The sequence below is a fragment of the Paramormyrops kingsleyae genome, chromosome 6 (genome assembly GCF_048594095.1).
Source record: "Paramormyrops kingsleyae isolate MSU_618 chromosome 6, PKINGS_0.4, whole genome shotgun sequence".
Classification (NCBI taxonomy): domain Eukaryota; kingdom Metazoa; phylum Chordata; class Actinopteri; order Osteoglossiformes; family Mormyridae; genus Paramormyrops; species Paramormyrops kingsleyae.
In genome coordinates this window covers 12,858,153-12,877,089 of record NC_132802.1, presented here as the reverse complement: position 1 = coordinate 12,877,089, position 18,937 = coordinate 12,858,153, and the positions used below count along the sequence as shown (strand labels likewise).

The 18,937-nt window shown below is 41.0% G+C and overlaps 1 protein-coding gene and 1 long non-coding RNA gene across 3 annotated transcripts in view; one reads left to right on the top strand and one right to left on the bottom strand.

Annotated features, from left to right (window-relative positions):
* The window catches only part of ntm (neurotrimin), a 297,117-nt gene that overhangs the window by 125,094 nt on the left and 153,086 nt on the right, over positions 1-18,937 (top strand). The window lies entirely within an intron of this gene.
* LOC111855764 (uncharacterized) lies at positions 5,858-14,994 on the bottom strand. 2 transcript variants are annotated; one of them, XR_011992172.1, is made up of 4 exons: positions 14,931-14,994; positions 11,717-11,784; positions 11,482-11,545; positions 5,858-11,045 (listed from the first exon to the last, which is right to left on the bottom strand). It is a non-coding gene; the product is annotated as an uncharacterized lncRNA (long non-coding RNA). The 2 variants fall into 2 exon arrangements; XR_002840961.2 differs by lacking the exon at positions 14,931-14,994 and adding an exon at positions 13,568-14,103.

Below are 18,937 nucleotides of genomic sequence, written 5' to 3'. Positions count from 1 at the left end.
GGTATTCCCCGATGGCAGTGGCCTCTTTCAGCAGGACCATGCACCCTGCCACACTGCAAAAACAGTTCAGGAATGGTTTGAGGAACATTGAGGAAAAAGAGTTCAAGGTGTTGACTTGGCCTCCAGATTCCCCAGATCTCAATCTGATCCAGCATCTGTGGGATGTGCTGGACAAACGAGTCCGATCCATGGAGACCCCACCTCACAACTTATAGACTTAAAGGATCTGCTGCTAACGTCCTGCTGCCAGATACCACAGGACACCTTCAGAGGTCTTGTGGACTCCATGCCTCCACGGGTCTGTTCTGGCAGCATGAGGGGGTCCTACACAACACTAGGCTGGTGGTTTTGAATGTTATGACTGATCTGTATATGTTTTGGATATTTTTTATAAAAATGTATCCTCAGAATTTATTTTATTTTTTCCCTGCTAAATTATGTCTGCAAGGACTATTTAGGGCTATTAGAGATATTTGGGTTGCATTTATCAGTTAAACTGCTGCATAAATTTTTGCCTGCTGATCTCGTAAAGGAAAGAACCGCAAATTGATTAAAACATCGCAGGACAGATCTTGGGCTTAGAGCTTAAAAGGCTTGATCTTAATCAGTGTGTGTCGTTTTAAACCAGGACAGAAGGTTTGTGCTGGAGGCTCAGCATGTCAATGAGGCCGCGCAGATGCCTGGGTGGCTCTGTGCTGGACTCGGTGAATAGTTCACGTACTGTAGCTCCAGTGTGTTGCATGTTGTAGGAAACGCAGTAAAAAGCCATTATAGCACTTGACCATAGATATCCCACAGACGACCCCATTGCACTTACGGCTGAAAACTCTCTTTTGCTGTGAATCAGATTTGAAATTTATGAAGTGTAAGTCAGCATGGCTTTAATGACACTTGTGGTGCGGCAATCACAAAGACTGTGCGAGACGAGTGTATTTTCTCAGCCGTTTCTTAACCAATCAGACCTATTCAGAGGGTGCACAAGTGATCTGAGTGCAATAAATGGAATATACAGCTTTATCAAGCACATTCGTAAAGGGCTGATGTTTTGAATATCCATTTATCTGCTAACTGTTTCTCCTGCTCAGGGTCATGGGGGTGGGGGGTGCATAGGCCACAAGGTTGGGGTGCCACTCCATCACAAGGCACGTACTCACTCTGTGGGTGAGTAACTGCATGGTGTTGAGCTGCGGGTGGGACCAGGGGACAGCAGCACGACACAGAGAGGAGACTTAAATTCCTCACGCTGAGCAGAGGTCGGATTCTGATTCCCAGGCGTGAGACATGAGGCGACAGTGCAGCCCAATCAGCCGCTCTGCTGGCCTTGTTCTGAGTATGCAAACACAAACACAGACGTTATTTACTGGAACGTGGAGGAGGAACTTCCAGAACCATTTTTCTTCATCACGTATTAGAAAATCAGAAATTCTGAAAGCTCCATTTAAAATTATATGCCGCTGATTAGTCTGACCAGCACTACTGTCGGTAAGCTTAGAACCAGCAAGGGATTTTATTTTCGTTTTTATTGAATTGTTTTTTATTTCACTTATTTGAATTTCGTCTATATTTTTTTCCCTAAAAATAGGAAGAAAACAAATACAATCATCAAGAATTGCATTGATGGTTTATTTCTCTTCTGCCAAAAATACAGGAAGAGCTCCTTTTCATATTCAAAATGAAAGCATAGTTATCATCTAATCATGGTACCAATGAGCTGCACTGCCAGCATTCGATATAACAGAATAACAGATTTTTTTTGTAACACAAAATTAAAAATGTAATTCACCGAGAAGTACCATTTCATTCAGTGTCATTAATTATGCATTAAATAGATGTACTGGCTGATTACATACAAGAGCACAACAAAAAAAATGCTATATAGTAATCATAGCTAACATGCATCTCAGTTCAGTAAATCATGACCCATACATCTTTATGAAGAGAATGAAACATAGTTTCGTCTTTATTCACCGAAAACCTGAAAGCAGGTGTTATTTTCCGGTAGAATGGCTGGTTTAATTTTTATGATAATAATATATAATTATTCAAATAATAATGGGTGGAGAAGGTTATAAATGGATACCGAACAAATAGTGGCTGGATTTTTAATGAGGGGATATAACTGTAGGCGAGTAGCACTGTCAGTTCCATGACCTGCACGTTTGACGGCCCATTTTATCACGAATGGTGACCCTGTGGTGTGTTGCGTCCTGCATAATAGATGATTGCGTTTCACATTTAAAGTTCAGCTGATATTTAAGGACACATTGTGAAAGACACATTTGATATGCATTGAAATATATATTGAAATGAAACCTCTGGGGTATAAGAGAGTTTTTGAGTGAAGTATTTGTTTTTTCCAACATCTTGGATATTTTTATACACTCTCTGTATTGCCCATTTCCCCAGAAATGACCTAGTTGATTGAAATACTGTATTGCTTTTCAATACATGACGATGATGGATGCTTGATAAGCCAAAAATCACGATAACGAGAACTTCTGCACATTTAGTAGCAGAATGTTTGCAAACATTAGAGATTGGGTGCAAACTCTGATGGTTTGTGGTATTTTATTACACCCCCAGCATGTGTGTCCCACAAACATTTCAGCAGTGCATGATTTCAAACGTACAGTGGTTCTTTATAAAGATGAAAGAGTCGTACTCACATAATTTGCTAATAGTTACCATATGGGTCACCAAGATAGTACCCAAGCAGAGCCGTCCATTTGGAAACATGACATGTTTTATTGTCTTGTTGTAGGGGTGGCATGGTGGTGCAGTGCTTAGCGTCGTTGCTGTACACCTCTGGGACCAAGGTTTGAGTCCTTGCATGTTCTTCTGATCTTGTCCTGGGGTTTCCTCTGGGTTTCCTGGTCCCCCACCGCACAGTCCAAAAGCACGCTAGTGTGCCCTGTGATGGGTTAGCACTCCATCCTGGGATATCCCCTGCCTCGCACCTGCAGCTTTCAGGATGTTCTCCAGACCCCCAGGACCCCGAACAGGACAAGTGGGTATAGAAGATGGATGTGAAATTGCTCATGTTGACATCCAGTAACTTTTCTGATCCCAAATTCCCCTTTTCATGAGTCGTTAAGGAAATGCATGATGGATGATCTAAATATGCATCACTATCTACATGAAATAATTAGCCTTTTAGAAGGAGAATTTACAATTAATTTAGTGCCATTGTGAAATATTACAAAAACGATTTTCAATACTTCTGTACTGCTTTCATCACATTTTGCTTAGTAATGAGGAGAACAAACACTATGATTGTCCATGGTCACCATTTGCAACAAAAAAGAATTAAATATAGATGTTTGCCAAGACACTTCATCAAAATTTCTCCTGAATCCAAAATTATCCAAACATATCAAAAGCGCTTTTTTTTTTTTTTTTTAAATAGCTCATGTTCTGAGATAATTAACCCAGGTAACACAAGGCAGGGGAACACCTTGTATTTGATGCCAGTAAGGCAGCATAATACTCCCGCATCTGGAACTGTTGAATGCTTTTCTTGTACAGAAGAAGCAGGAACGCCGTCATGTGATAGACCAGTGCTGCCACAGTGCTAAATTCCCAGCATTCCTTAGCGGCATATGTCCTGTTTTACGGCATTTGCTTTACGTAGCCATTACTATGAAGGAGAAACAGTAAAACAGTAAGCCATAAATGCTTAATGATCGTTCTTTATTTCCCTGTTTTGTTGTGATGTTATACCCTTCATTGAACATTGATGTTTCGCTGTGACAGATTTGCATTGAAACCGTGTTCAAGGATTATTTGACAGCTTACAAAACAGCAGTGAAATACTCTCTGTGATTTAATAGTTTTGCATGAATTATTTATTGGGCTAGGTAGGCCCAGAAATTGGATTGGTAATAGGCTCAAAACTCATAGCTGGTTGGGCTCTGGTATTCAGTCTTGGGGTATCGATACAAACAACCCTATATATCATTTTCACTTACTACCGCACCACTGTATCACAGCCCATAACAAAATTAGCGTTGTAATGTGGTGGCATCACAATTTACTAACATTCTTATAGGAAAAATAACCATTATGCATATAGCATCATAGCGGATTAGATTAGAGATCATTCACATTTAAGTTATGAATGATGATATTTATATTTTATGTTATGACTGTCTGGTAGGAAAAATATAATTTCAGGGTTTCTGAACACCTGCAGAGAGGTTATAATGAGTTGATTCTGAGATACTTTCATCCATCATCCATAACTGATTATCCACTACAGGGTTGAGCACAGTGGGCGGATCTCTCTGGATGGGATATCACAATATTGCAAGGAGCACATTAAATCATATAAGGGAAATTTCCAGAAGCCAGTTCACCAGAACTGGATTGCCTAGAGCGAAGCTGTACAAACACAAGGAGAAAATGCAAACTCAGCACACACACGGATCTGGGGCAGGTTTCGAACCATCAACCCCACAGCTGTGAAGATGACCCAGGTGATTCTGTTATATAAGGGGATGATGGTGATGTTTGTACATTTTTAATTAAGTGTTGTAATTGGTACTGAGAAAAGTGACTTTTTACTTTCTAATTATTTTTAGGCCAAATTATATTTAATTCATTACAGTGTAAGATATGCAATATATTCAGAATTATACTTGACATAATAACATCTCATTGTATAATTTTATTTTCATAACGAGGGCAAGCACATAATCTTATGAAGTATTTAAGAACTTTGTATTTGCTTACCCGACAAAAATTCAGCAGGAAGGGATTATTTTTTGGCCTTATAGAGTCTACGTAAGCAGATACCACGAGTGTGATCCCCAGAACGTATAGTAGCGTGAGTACAGAATGTCCCTTAAACACTGCCGATATTTTGTTTATGAACGCTTCGTGTAGGCGGATAAAATGTGGGAAAAAACATGTCGCAGCCTCCCAAGCATAGCTGGAATTTCTAATTTCTAAAATTAATTTTTAACAATACCATGTTGGAGGTTGCAGGAAAGTAAAGGTGTATATATTTACCCAAGCCAGCAGAGTAAAATAAGTTATATTTAAATTAACAAATCGGGTCATGCAGTAATTGCTCCCTCTCTAAAGGTGATTTACATTTCTGAAAAAAGTTTCAGAATCCCTGGCAGTGCAAACAGATGTCTTTAAATTCTGCTTTAAATTAGGTCTCCATGTTGGCTCTAACTTCAGAAAGTCATTCTAAAAAGTTTGTTCTCGGTTGAATAAGATCGCCAGTGATATCTATCCGGCCATCTATTTCCTTTTATATCCCACAGAAATACACTGTTAGAAATGTGAAATATGCAGAATAAAATGCCTATATCCTAAATTGCAATAAATATGAGAGTGACTATAACCCAGATTTCATTTAAAAAGAGCCTTACTGGGCAGATAGAAATGGGATTCGCTATTGCTGAAGTGTGACATGCAGATAGATAGATAGATAAACAAATAAATAAATAAATAAAGCGGTAGCAATATATAGCGAATAAAAAATGCAGAAACAAACATCAACAGTGCAGAAGTACCAACAGCTCCTCTCCCTGTGGAATATTCCTTCCCCCCCTCCCTTTCTGTTTCTCGTAATCAGACCTCATTAAGAGTGGAGGAGGCACCTGCCTGTTTGTGTAACACTCTGTCCCTCTGCTAGTGGCGGGAAACCATGTATTAAGCTACTAATGTGGTTGTCCTCTCCAACTTGCCCAACTTGAAGGGGGAGGGGGGGGGGCGGTGTGTCAATGTCACAATTTCTTGGCAGATCCAGGGATGCGCTACTCCCCCATGTGTCTTCTGTGCACTTGAGTATGCCTGTTTCACAAACACCTTCGTTTAAACTTACCCGGATACTCAGCAAATGCGGACAGATATTGGCGTCTGTGATTTGATTGGGTTATTAGATGTGTCTTAGATAATAATAATGTAACAACAGACAACATAAGGCAAAATGTTTAGTGAGAAACCGGTCAGTTCTTTAAATAGTGGAAGTCAGTGTAAAAAATAGAAAACAGGCTGTATATTCAAGTTCTGGTTTTTGCTCGATTATACAGCAAGTGGGTATATACTTGGGCCAAGCCTTTAGATTCTGAGTATGAAGTCAAGATTTCTATGTAATAAACAGAGTGCTTAGTGCCACCCCAGCATAATAAATTCCACTTTTGGAATCTCATTACCCCAAACAGCCCTGCAACACATGATTAATGACACTCCTCTAATTATATGTGCAGTGTTGGAAGGCATTTGATGATCTCATCTTGGCAGAAATTTATCAAACTATATTGCCAGTAGGGTTGCATTGACACCCCCCGCTCCCCCCCTAACATATCCAACGGCACAGAGTACCTACACAGAGATAAATCCTAGAAGAGCAGATGTGATGAGTTTGAGTGTGAATGGTGGCTAAATTAAAAGTGACATTACTGTTTATGGTGCCTTTATAGTGAGTCCTCAACCTCCACTAAAAGGGTTCAGGGGGTCGTGACTCATCCGTGTGGCATCTGCCGGGAAGGATATCCGAGGGACACTTTCTTGGCGTTTTAGGCGTACCTCTGTCCGCTGTAATTAACATCTCAGGCATTGTGCCATGAAACCAGTGAGCGTAAATAGCGACTCTGAAGTAGCTGTGTAAAAGATACACATCCCCATTGTCCGTTTCTAAATGATAGTGTGCCACAACATGGAATCAAGCTAGAATCTGTCTGATGAACACATGGTACTGTTAATATCACAGTGATTACTAATTAAGTACTTTTTTAAACAAGGTACTTTAAATTAATTTTTACTATAACACACCTATCTTCAATAACTTCTTCAATATCTTCATAAGTCAAAAGGTTATTTAAAGGGTCTCCATGTATGGGCAGTTATATACTTGTCTGCTGAATGCTACAACAAAGCACAATAAAAAGTACCTTTTATAAAGGAACAGTCAAAGCAATTCTGGGATAAATTTCCAGAACATCACCTGTCAGATAAAGGATATAAGAACATTTCACAGATACTGAAATCCGCCAGCGCATGGTTACCATAAGCAAATGTGAAAGGATTCAGTAAGAAAGCATCTAGAAATTGAGTAGCTATGCAAGAAGAGAGGTCACCAGGAGGCTTGTGACATCAAGCTTCCGTAAGAGAAATACGAGGCACTGTTTATAGGATAAACTTGGGAGTTTTTATGGCTGGGTGTTAGGGAACGTTGTCAAAAAGACAACCATTGTTGGGGGAAAGAAAACCATGAACTGCAGTTTGTTCAAAGATAATATGGGACACTATGAGGCCAAGCTGAGGAAGATTCAGTGTTGCGATGAGACCTAAATGGAACTTTTTTTGGCCTTAAAGGCGAGCTGTGTGTTTTGAGAAAGCATAATGCTGCACAGCAAACAAAAAAACACTATTCTTAACCATAAAGCATGGTGGGAGCAGTGTGGCATTATGAGAATGCTTCTCTGCTTCAGGGACTGCAAAGTGAACAGGATGGTGAAATATACCGAGAGACCTGACTGCAGTCTGCAGGAGACCTGAGGCTTGGGAGAGGATTTATTTTCCACATGGACAATGACCCAAAGCATGCAGACAAAGCCATGTTGGAATAGCTTAATAACAAGAAGAGTCTGTGTCCTGGAGGGATGATGGTACAGCTTAGACCTGAACCCTACTGTGATAAGCACTGGACACGTGCATGCAAACCTGGTAGAGATTTACCCCAAGAGTCCATCTATGATTGTTGCAAATGCTTCCAAGAGCAGAACGAATACTTATGCAATCAGTTCTTTTATGATTTTTTTATCCATCTTCTAACTGCTCATCCTGGTCTAGATCATGGTGGGCCAGGAGAATCACCCCAAGCAGCTGGGGTCCACCCTGGACAGGATGCCAGTCCATCACAGAGCACAGATACCCTTCAGCTAGTTTAAGGGTGAGGATTAGCCTAGCCGCACTGGGCTGCGGGAGGGACCCCAAACAACACGGGGGGGGGGAACACAAAGAGAACAGGCAGACTTCACAAGGCAAGATTAAAACTGACCCCCCCCCCGGAGGTGTAAGACTACAGTGCTACCCACAGAGGCACCCCTCTCTGGTTTTCATTTTCAGACATTTAAGATGTGTTATGCTATATCACATTTACTTTTTTCAGCCCATAGAGAATCCCAGTAAATTCCACTTTGATGCTGTAGTTGTGGCATAATAATTAAATATAATGCCCTATAAGGGCAAATGCATTTTAACACATATGCAAATGTCTCGTGGTCTTATATACATCAGCTGTGTTTATCATCCCGAGTGGCAGCATTTCTCACCATACATTTGTGTGGGGCCCTCGAGGTTTGGGGCCCTCGATGTTTGGGGCCCCCCTATTGGCACGACACTAAATATTAAATAAATGCTTTCCTTATTTAGGAGATCATGAAACAACATGTTCTACTAACCTTACAACTCTTCTTGCTAGCCATTTATTTTGTTTTCGAAACATCTGCTTACAAGTGACTAGGATGCCAGAAAGGAGACACTGGCCCAGACATCCCCAGCGGTTTGTGAAATCGTTAAGAGGTTAAATGTATGGATTTATGCAGCTAAAGCTGATTGAAATGGTGTCATGACATCTTAAACAACCACTGGAGTCAGTCTTGCTGTGCCATGTAATATGGAATATGGTCTTACTTACGGCTCAGTGTTCCAGTTCATCAGTCCAGTATGATTTTTTATAAGTTTCCAGAGGAAAGAATGAGTGCTTTCTCCATTTCCCACTGTGGAACTTGCATTGGAATCTACATCACACTACAAAGGCCTGTTTAAATTTCACATGTTGACTTCCAGTAACATTAAAAAGAGGGAAAAATGCATTATTGTTCTTGTAGAGCATTGTCAAGACAGTCTTTTAATAATCATTAGTTCGTACAATATTATTCTGTATTAATCCGCTCCTAATTGCCTCAGTACAGTAATGCAGAATATGGTTTGTTGTGCATCGTAGTAGCTGTTGCCAGATGTTTGCTGTATGGGTTTTAAACTATAAGCAAACACAAATGAGGATTGCTGTGCTTGTTAATGCTTCCCTTTAACAGCCCAATTAATGCCTGGGGGAGGTCAGACTGTGCTGTTCAGCACTAAAAATAGTGCCACTCCATCACAGCAAGCGTGCACACTGAGTACACTGACATGCACCACTTTATGTTAAGACTCGAAGTTCATAACAGCCCTGGCCTGTATTTGTTTGTCGTTTGTTTTGTAATCAAAGGCAGCGTGTGAGCCGTTAATGGGGAAGGGGAACGTTTTTACGCTCAAAGGTTGTTCAGAAGGTAATTAGGAGCCTGGAGTCTTGCACCTCTAGAATGTCGACATCTTTGCTGGACACATCGGGGACTGGCTTTGCATGAACTTGGGGTATTTTTGGCAAGGATAATTAAGTGTCACGTCTCGGGAAGGCTCGTTTGACAGTATTTATGGATGACTGTTACGCCGCTCTGGGTCCTCAGACAGGGCTCAGCTCCCGTTTTTCATGATCTGGCATCTCTTTGCGCGAACGTGCCTTTTTGCGACTTGGTGTAATGCTCTACATCACGTCGCATGGCATGGTGAAGTCCCAGGCCACTCTGGTGGTAATGCAGATGCTAAATTATGCACGTCGCCTAGATATCAGCCTAACCGTCAATGTTGCTTGCCTGCAGATGTTTGCAGCACGATTACGAGCTGTTCTTAGCCGGCAGAGTTATTAACGTTTTAATAGCTAATTAATTCTTACGGTAACATCCGTGTGTTTAAAAAAACACACTTGTTCGTTAAATTATTTAAATGATATACTGCCTGCTCATCTCCGGGCTGTAAAAACGAAGATGTATTATTATCCAGATTAGTGCCTCAAGATTCGATAATTCTCAAGAGAAGATTTCCGAAGATTTCCATCTTTGTAATGATAACGTATCCTGCTCTGTAACGTAGAACAGATTTGATATAGTCATCTGGAGTAGATGTATCACACATGTCATTGTTTTAAGACACAGTGCTGATAAGACCCTGCATAATTTACTAGCAGCAGGCAAACTCTCTTTGACAACATTCAGCAGTCCCACTGTTGCCCAATTGTGGGTGTTTGATCAAATACGCTTCTTTGGCTCAGCGAGGTGTTTATTTTTACCCGTTTCACGTCAAACACGGTATGAAATGTTGATGATAACAAGACTGGGCTCAGACTCTTGCAACCCTCATCTGTGTCAGAGTAACTCACACTTAAGTATCCTGGGCTTGTCGGTGACCCTAACCCCAAAAATATTGAGCTGAGCGGGAATAATGAGTCATTCGCTGCGGCCTGGACTCTCTTACCCAGTGGACACAAGCTGGGGATTCTTGGTGGAGTAAAATAGTCCTATTCACCTTCTACTGCTACTCCACGCCATTGGGAGGAATATAACTCTACCAAAAGCTCGCAGGTTTCATCTGAACGGGCTGTCAAGATGAGCAGCAGGCTGCCGCTGAAAAACCGTTTCGGCACCCATGTCATCGGCTGACTGCCTTAGTATCTGCTCTGATCACGGCTAATAACGGACCACCTGCTCCCACAGGGAGACGCTCCGGTAATAAACAACAACAAAAGGGAGTGTGCGGGCAGACACACGCGAACACAGACTCGAGCGTGCGCACACACACACTCACAGCCTATTTATCTAATCTGGTAACGTGCGGTGCGTAGCATGGCACAGCTGAACCGTTGAACGGTTTTCAAAGGATGTCTGGGGTGTTTTGCCCCCCCCCCCCCCCCTTGCTGCAGTCTGATTATGCCCAGGTGCAGCCCCAGTCTGAAGCTTTGTATTCCATTCCCTCGGACATAAAGAACGAGCCTCCATCTCCCCCAGGATGGCTCTAGGCAGGGCCACCTAGAACCTCGCTGCTGCACCTTTGTGGCGTTGGAATTTATCAGAGTTCATCTGAGGTCTGACTCCTGAATGTATTAAGGCCCGGTGAAGTCATCTTTTTTGCTGAAGAGGATAGAAATGGTGCTAAGTTCTGTCCCATGATTTATTCATGATCCTGACTTTACAGGAGGCCTGGAAATGACTGTTCTGTAAAAAGAGAAAAAAAACCCTTCCATTGCAATTTAAGGCATGCTAATTGAAAATAGAGAACTGGAGGATCGTTAGCAGGCACGGAAGCATAATAAATTAAATTAATTTCTTCTCTCCTTGCGAAGTGTTTGTAATGAAAAAAAGAATTTCATTTTACGTCAGGTGAATTATAATCAGCATGTTTTCTTGATAATTCCAGCAGACCTAATCGTTTCATTCGGCTGAGCGACTGAGGGATATGGGTCTAATACAAACATAATTTTCAGTTTTAGCGAAGATTTGCATTAACGAGCTTTGATATGTAGCTGTCAATACATAGCTTTAGAAAGTGTTTTTTTCCCAGTCATGCCTGAACATAATAACATAATAGAAAGCACTAATATCTAAATGCACACACAATATATAGACACAAATATATAAGTGAAAATCTTACCCAGAGTGTACCACAGTCCTGTGCTCGGTGCTGCCTGGGATAGGCTCCAGGCCCCTCCACCACCCTGACCAGGAAAGGCATGTGGATGGATGGATGGATGAAAATAAAATATATAATAATAATAATAATAATTATTATTATAATTGATATTTTATTGATCCCTGTGGGGAAATTGTTTTTGCGCCTCCCTCAACTTGCTCTTTGCAGAGTAAGTTGTCCACTGGTATCCACTTACCCAGCATGGGTCTTGGAGATGTGGCGTCCATCATGGCAAGCTGAGGAGACAGGGTACATCCTGGAGGGCTTTCCAAGGAAGTATGAAGGACAAATGAAGGAGAGATGAATGCTGGCAAATTATTCGAATGGCTTATGGAGAAAAATCAATTCTTAATATTCATGTTGCTGGAGATTACAATCTTCTCTAGATGCCACTGCAGATTGCATCTCTTGTAGCTGCTGTATTGCATGTTTAATATTTTTTTTTCCTCGACATTCGCTCGGACAATAACACAGCAGTGTGTGTAGAATGGGTACAGATGCGGGGCAGCCGTTACCCATAATCCATGGCTTCACAGCGAGGGTTTTATTGACAGCTATTTGATTTTGGTAACAGGGCATATAGTGGAGCCATGCATGTAGTTTTTTGTCTGCTAAGGGGCACCAGGGTGAAGCACATGACTGTTAACAGCTTTCTGCACCAACCGGGGAAGCAGATGCTGGCGAGGAGAAAAGAGGAGCCACGTTCCAGCAGCTAAATATGTCATGGATGTTTGTCACACTAACCCCAACACGAGCAAGAGGGCAGGAATTGAAACCATGACCCCAGAGATGTGAGACCACAGGTCTGTCCACTGATACACCACATCACTTCGGGTCGCTTGCCATTTTTTTTTATTTAATAAATTATGAATGGGAGGCACGGTGACCAAGAGATTCGCGGTATAGACTCCAGATTCACCATGATCCTTTACTGGATGAAGCGGGGCTTGCTGGATGGATGAGAAGTACGCACATGTGTTATTAAAAAGACCTACAAAGGCAGCAGCAGACCCATCCCTCTCCCTTTTTAGGTCTTGTCTCAGTTGCCATTTCTACTGAATGTCAGTGAATTTCATGAAAACTGCACATTCCCAGAACATTCATTTGTTCACTTTACAGCCCTCTCTGCAATACTCTTCATTTCTGAGCCATTACTATGGAATTCCACACAGTCCTTTCCCTGACATTCTTTGCCATGTATTGTCATGTATTATTAACTGTTACTGTTGATTAATGTCTTTTTTTTTACTATCAAAATGTGTCATGCCACTGTAAACCTGTAATTTCCATCATGATAAATACACTCTGTAAGTGTTTCTCTATGAACAATATCCACACACACACACACACACACACACACACACAGGTTTGTAATTATATCTTTGTGAGGACTCTCCATTCATTTCTAGGTGGAAAACTCTAATGCCGACATGTCACCCTTAACCCCTACCCAGCCCTAACCTTGACCATAAGTAACCAGAGAAAATATGAGACTTTGGGCATTTTTAGTTTTTTGATTGCAATCACAGACTTTTATAAAACTGAGTTTCCCCCTGTGGGAGCCGAAAAAAATGGTCCTCAGAATGTGAAAATAACATTTGGTCCCCACAATGTAATAAATGTAATATATGCATAACTCCCCCCCACATATTCACGCACATCAGGTTACCCCATCTGTGACTCCCTAGCTCCCTAGCCCAATCCAGTCCTCGGGGACCCACAGCCGGTCCATGTTTTTGCTCCCTCCCAGCTCCCTGCCAGACAGTCCACATTTTTGCTCCCTCCTACAGACAGTCCACATTTTTGCTCCCTCCTGCAGACAATCCACATTTTTGCTCCCTCCTGCAGACAGTCCACATTTTTGCTCCCTCCTGCAGACAATCCACATTTTTGCTCCCTCCTGCAGACAGTTCACATTTTTGCTCCCTCCTGCAGACAGTCCACATTTTTGCTCCCTCTCAGTACCCAGTAGGAAAAAAAATGTGGACTGTTTGCGGGTCCCTGAGAACCGGATTGGGAAACACTGCCCTAGCTGAATCTTACTGACCTCCCTGCTGAGCTTGGTGTGTGATACCCCATGCTGGTCTGTTTCCTCGCCACCTTGCTGACTGGATCGCTGTCAGGGAATCTTTCTCAGAGATCCAATTCTCCAATGTCCACTGGGTCTTCACAAGTCCTCAGCAGCAAAGCAAACTCTGTTCTAAAGCTTCCAGTAATCCAGCAATGGTTCTAATTAAAGCTGCCTTTTCATTACTGCCGATTTTCCTGGTGAAATGGTAATGTTCCCTAACGCGTATCGTATCCTGCCTATCCCCTAAATCAGTTTTAGTGGCTTGTAATGAAACCTGATTGGACATTCAAGTTCTTCAAAACCATTTAAGAAGATAAAGCACCATTGATTTCCTGTGTGCTGCTGTTTTGGTTTTATGGCAGATTCGGCATTTTAAGAAACCATTCGTACAGGAAATAAATAGTTTAGAGTCCTATTTAGAGTGATAGAGTTTGATATTGTTTCTCCGCTATTTTTTCCCTTTATGTGAATTATTTTAAGCAGGTGCCCAGAGCGATTCTGGAAGAAATGAATTCTCGCTGAACAATTAAAAAACCTCGGTGAAAATCTCATGGAAAATTAATTGATGCACGTCAGGCAGGGGAACGTAACTATCGATGATGGATATTTTTTGGCGTTTTGTAGCATATGCAAATATGTACCTGTAACTGCACTATCAAACCTAGTATAACCCCCTGAACTTTTGGGAAGCATTTATTCTCAAAAACCTGATGATGATAATTATAAGTTTTAATTGGAAAAGGGGCAATAGGGATCCCCTGTTTGGGTTCAGTGGAGTTTCTGCGTTTAAGTCATTAGATCCGGTTTGCTTGATGTGACGTGGTATAGATAAACGATCTTTCCCCGCTCCTGCTGAGACCCCGGGATCTGCCGAGGCTCCTAGTCCCCCAGGGTCCCCGAATCCTTTCTGTGATGCCCCGCCGAGCGAGAGGTCCCGATCAACCTTACGACTGTTAACTGGCACCCTTATCGTCGCCATGGCCCGGTTAAGGTACGGAGGCTGTGATGAATAATAAACCAAGTAAGCATTCTCACTGCTTTGTTCCCAATTATGTGGTGGGTTAACGGAAACATGAGCAGCATGTTAAATTGTCTGGGTTGAGGAATTCCGCCTCTTTGGACGCGGAAATGCAGACTCGCATATGAACACACGTATTCTCGCACGGCCGTATACACGCACACACGAAATTGAACTTTATACACATCTTTTTAAATAGTTCTTTCATGTGCTAAAATAAGATTAAATGCATTGTCTCTATGTCTTCATGTTCTGCTGAGGTGCAGAATCCGCCTCCGCATCCCACAATATTTTAACTTAAGGAAACGTCTTACAACTGACCGTGTGCATCCAGTCGACGTATTATTGTCACATGCCGTTGCAATGTTATCGGCGGAAAGAGCTCGGCAATCGGGGGCCGTTCTCATGCTGCACGGATAAAAACAACAAACTACCGTCATTCAATAAATGAAGTTATGCTGGCCTCTGGAGGGCAGTAGTAGAATTGCATTTTTTAAGAAAATGTTCTTTTGAAAACTACGACATTTCGTTAAAGACGGAAAATAAATGCGAACTAGATTGTAAAATAAGTACTGCCTAACACAGACACATTGTATGAAAATGTAATAGGAACATATTTGTTATACATTTTATGTATATTGTAAAATACACTATGTAATATGATGCAGGGCTGATTCCCCTACCTAGAAAATTCCATCGCAATGCAAGTGATTCAGGATTGATGCCAACGAAATGAGAAACAACAACATCAACAGTAATAATAATAATAATAATAATAATAATAATAATATATTAAAACGAGAGGGTTGGCTTAGCTTATAGAAATAGCTCAATAATAATAAGTTATATAGCCTAACTATGGTTCTGCTTTTGAATGTAGAAAGAAGCTTGTTTGTTTCCAGAATGAGCTTAAATATTGTCTTGTAAACAAAGAACAATTGTTGTATTACTCTCCTAAAATTGTCTGGATGCGATCTATAGATAACCTATTTAAACATGTTCTGCCAGATGTAAGGAACAGCTTTAATAAAAAAAGAAAAGAGAAAATGTTTCAGCATACCCCAGGGGTAAAGGAAGAACACGTCCTGAAAACTGAATCTGCTTTAACAGCGTATATGAGCAGCCTGGTACCAAAGCCTAGTTTAAACTTAATAAGTAAGTGGATTCACTGAGTCAGAGGTATAACATCTAACATTTCTGCATCCATACATCCATTATTTATAACTTACACTCTATAATGTCAGGATTTTACTTTCGTATCTCTGCAATGTCACTTAAATTCCCAGGTCAAAGGAAGGTCGTTAGGAATATTGACAGACGGATAAGGAGTCTTCCTTTAAGTCACAACGTGCCATGAACAGGATGACCAAGGAGCAGCGAATGTCACCCCTGCGCGTCACTCACTAAACGAGGAAAAGCACAGTGATTGCCGTGTAATGCAGGGTCTCAGAATTGATGAGAAAAAGTGATGAATTAATATGGAATATGATGGTGGTGGTGTCTGGTTGGGTGGGGGAGTGGGCGCTGTGTTTCCTCGTGTAGCTTGCTGCGGTTAATTAAGGATGCAGGGGTCAGAACGTGACTGAGGGATTGGGTCACTGATTGGTTACCGCACTAATTGGCTCCTTCCTGGCTCAGCTGTGATAAAGCTTTACTCTCCTACCTGAGAAATTGGGGAACATTGACTGATGTTACTGTGGTGCACCAGTGAGTGCAACAGTGAGTGCGCCCATTCTGGCATGTTCCTCCAGTTTACTTCGGCAGTCCAAAGATGTGCAGTTAGATTAACAGGGGTCTCCAGCTTGCCTGTAGTTTATTATTATATTTGTGTGTGTGTGTGTATTACTGGGTGTGTGTGTCTGTGTATTATTGGGTGGGTGGGTGTGTGTGTGTGTATTATTAGATGTGTGTGTTTCTATATTATTGGGTGTGTGTGTATTATTGGCTGTGTGTGTGTTTGTGTATTATTGGGTGTGTGTGTGTATTATTAGATGTGTGTGTTTCTGTATTATTGGGTGTGTGTGTATTATTGGCTGTGTGTGTGTTTGTGTATTATTGGGTGTGTGTGTTTCTGTGTGTGTGTATTATTGGGTGTGTGTGTGTGTGTCTGTATGTGTATTATTTGGTGTGTGTGTGTTTCTGTGTGTGTGTATTATTTGGTGTGTGTGTATTATTGGGTGGGTGTGTGTGTGTCTTCATATATTATTCGATGTGTGTGTGTATGTCTATGTATTATTGGGTGTGTGTGTGCATGTGTATTGGGTGCGTGTTTGTGTGTCTTCATATATTATTGTGTGTGTATATGTCTGTGTATTATTGGGTGTGTGTGTGTGTGTATGTGTATTATTTGGTGTGTGTGTGTGTCTTCATGTATTATTGTGTTTGTATATGTCTGTGTATTATTGGGTGCGTGTGTGTGTTTTCATGTATTATTCAATGTATGTGTGTGTGTGTGTGTGTGTGTGTGTGTATGTCTGTGTATTATTGGGTGTGTTTGTAAATAGGGCTTATCAGGATGTACTGTATACCTGTACAGTATGTGTGTGTGCCGGATCTGCCCCCCCCCGACCGCTCAGTGATCCTAGCCACTGATCCATCATTCATTCCATAGTAGTATAAAATATAAAAAGCTAGATTATTGGGGTTAAGATTAAATTGGCAAAACAAGTTTATAGAATAGACAAAAAAGCGATTATAAAGCAGTAGTCTATCTATTTTACTGTAATTGTTATTAACCATGCATCTGCTTCTGCAGCAGTCTAGGCTTAAACAACTACAGTGTTTGTTTTTTTTCACATCTGCTGCACATTTAGAGTGGGCAGTTGTGATACATGACAATGAGTGTCCAATTATCGAGGAGAGAAAAAAGAACACTTAATTGCTCCTACTGTCCTGTCCCGATTAATTTCCTAGCATTTTGAAAATAAATTAAGAACATTAGGCTACTAGGAAGTCAATTATTGCTTTCTGTGGGGAAATTAAATTTAATTTCTATTAGTATGAATTAGATTAATTTGAACTTTGAATGTTTTTTTTTTGGATAATTTGTTAATTGCAGATATAGTTCCCTGAAGGTTACCAATGCCAAAATTAAAATCCATTATATGTTATTTAATAACATTGTTCAAACACGCAGAGACCTGCAACTACAGCAGAGTTTACTATAAAATGGGAGAATGAAGGAATGAATAGATCAGACTCGTGCTTACGGCTGATCCGATTCGGATGCCGGTTGTAATTTAGAATCGATTGGGTTATTGAGCGACACAAGGGTCAGGATCTATTGGGGCAGGCATGCTGATGAAATCCTGAAAACGATCCTGTTTTGACAGGCCCAGGGTATGAAAAATAGCACGTGGAACAGGACGTGTCCGCAAGACGGAGTGTTTTAGAGCAGTAATGGATCAGCACGAGGACGGGTGATGGGGATGTGATGGGAATGCTGGGCTTCTAGTTTTTTTTTTTCTTTCTCTTTTTGCTAAATGTGACAGCAAAACCAATCAGTCACATTGAGACGGGGCAGATGGAAAGGAAAGGAAAGCTGGAAACTAAGGAAAGCTGGAAAGGAAAGGAAAGCTGGAAAAGAGATAAACGTTAAGCACGTGCCTCAAGCCTGCCACCGCGCTGTACATCGCTTTTTAATATACCACCAAATCCGGGTGAAGTTCAGTGATCATCTTCTCACTGAAAGCAGAAGCTGAAGTAACGCTTTGGTCTAGTGATTCTGGTAAAACAGGACACTCAGGCCCTGACTTTCAGGCACCTATCAGTCAGTTTCTTAGTTTTTTTTGTTATTATTATTATTATTATTGCATCTGCACTCAGTAAAGGACCGACCACTCCCTATGTTACCGATTAAAGTTATATGGACACCTCATGAAAAATTATTTTTCAACATATTTGGACTAATATTAGATCTTCATTTCCACAATTCTGATGGAGAAATATGATGAAATTTAAAAAGTTACACTCCCAATTTCAATTAAATATTCATTTATACGATTAAAATGAATAAATGTTTTAATTTCTTTTGAGGGAAAGTCAGCATATCCTTACATTTCTTGCTACATTAAACCTGAAAAATAGAATCAGATGCACCAAATCTGGTGCAAATTATTAAGTTGTTATTAGACATCTTTAAGAACCACATGTTATTTAAACAATTGGTCATAGCCATTAAGGTGTATAGTGCCATTGTGCCTAGATTAAAAGAGCTGACCAAGGCCCTCAAAATGGAGATTGTTGATGTTTATGAGCCTAAGAATGGATTTTAAGCCAATTCCAGGCTATTTGGTCATACACTCCACTGTTTGTAAAATAATCTACAG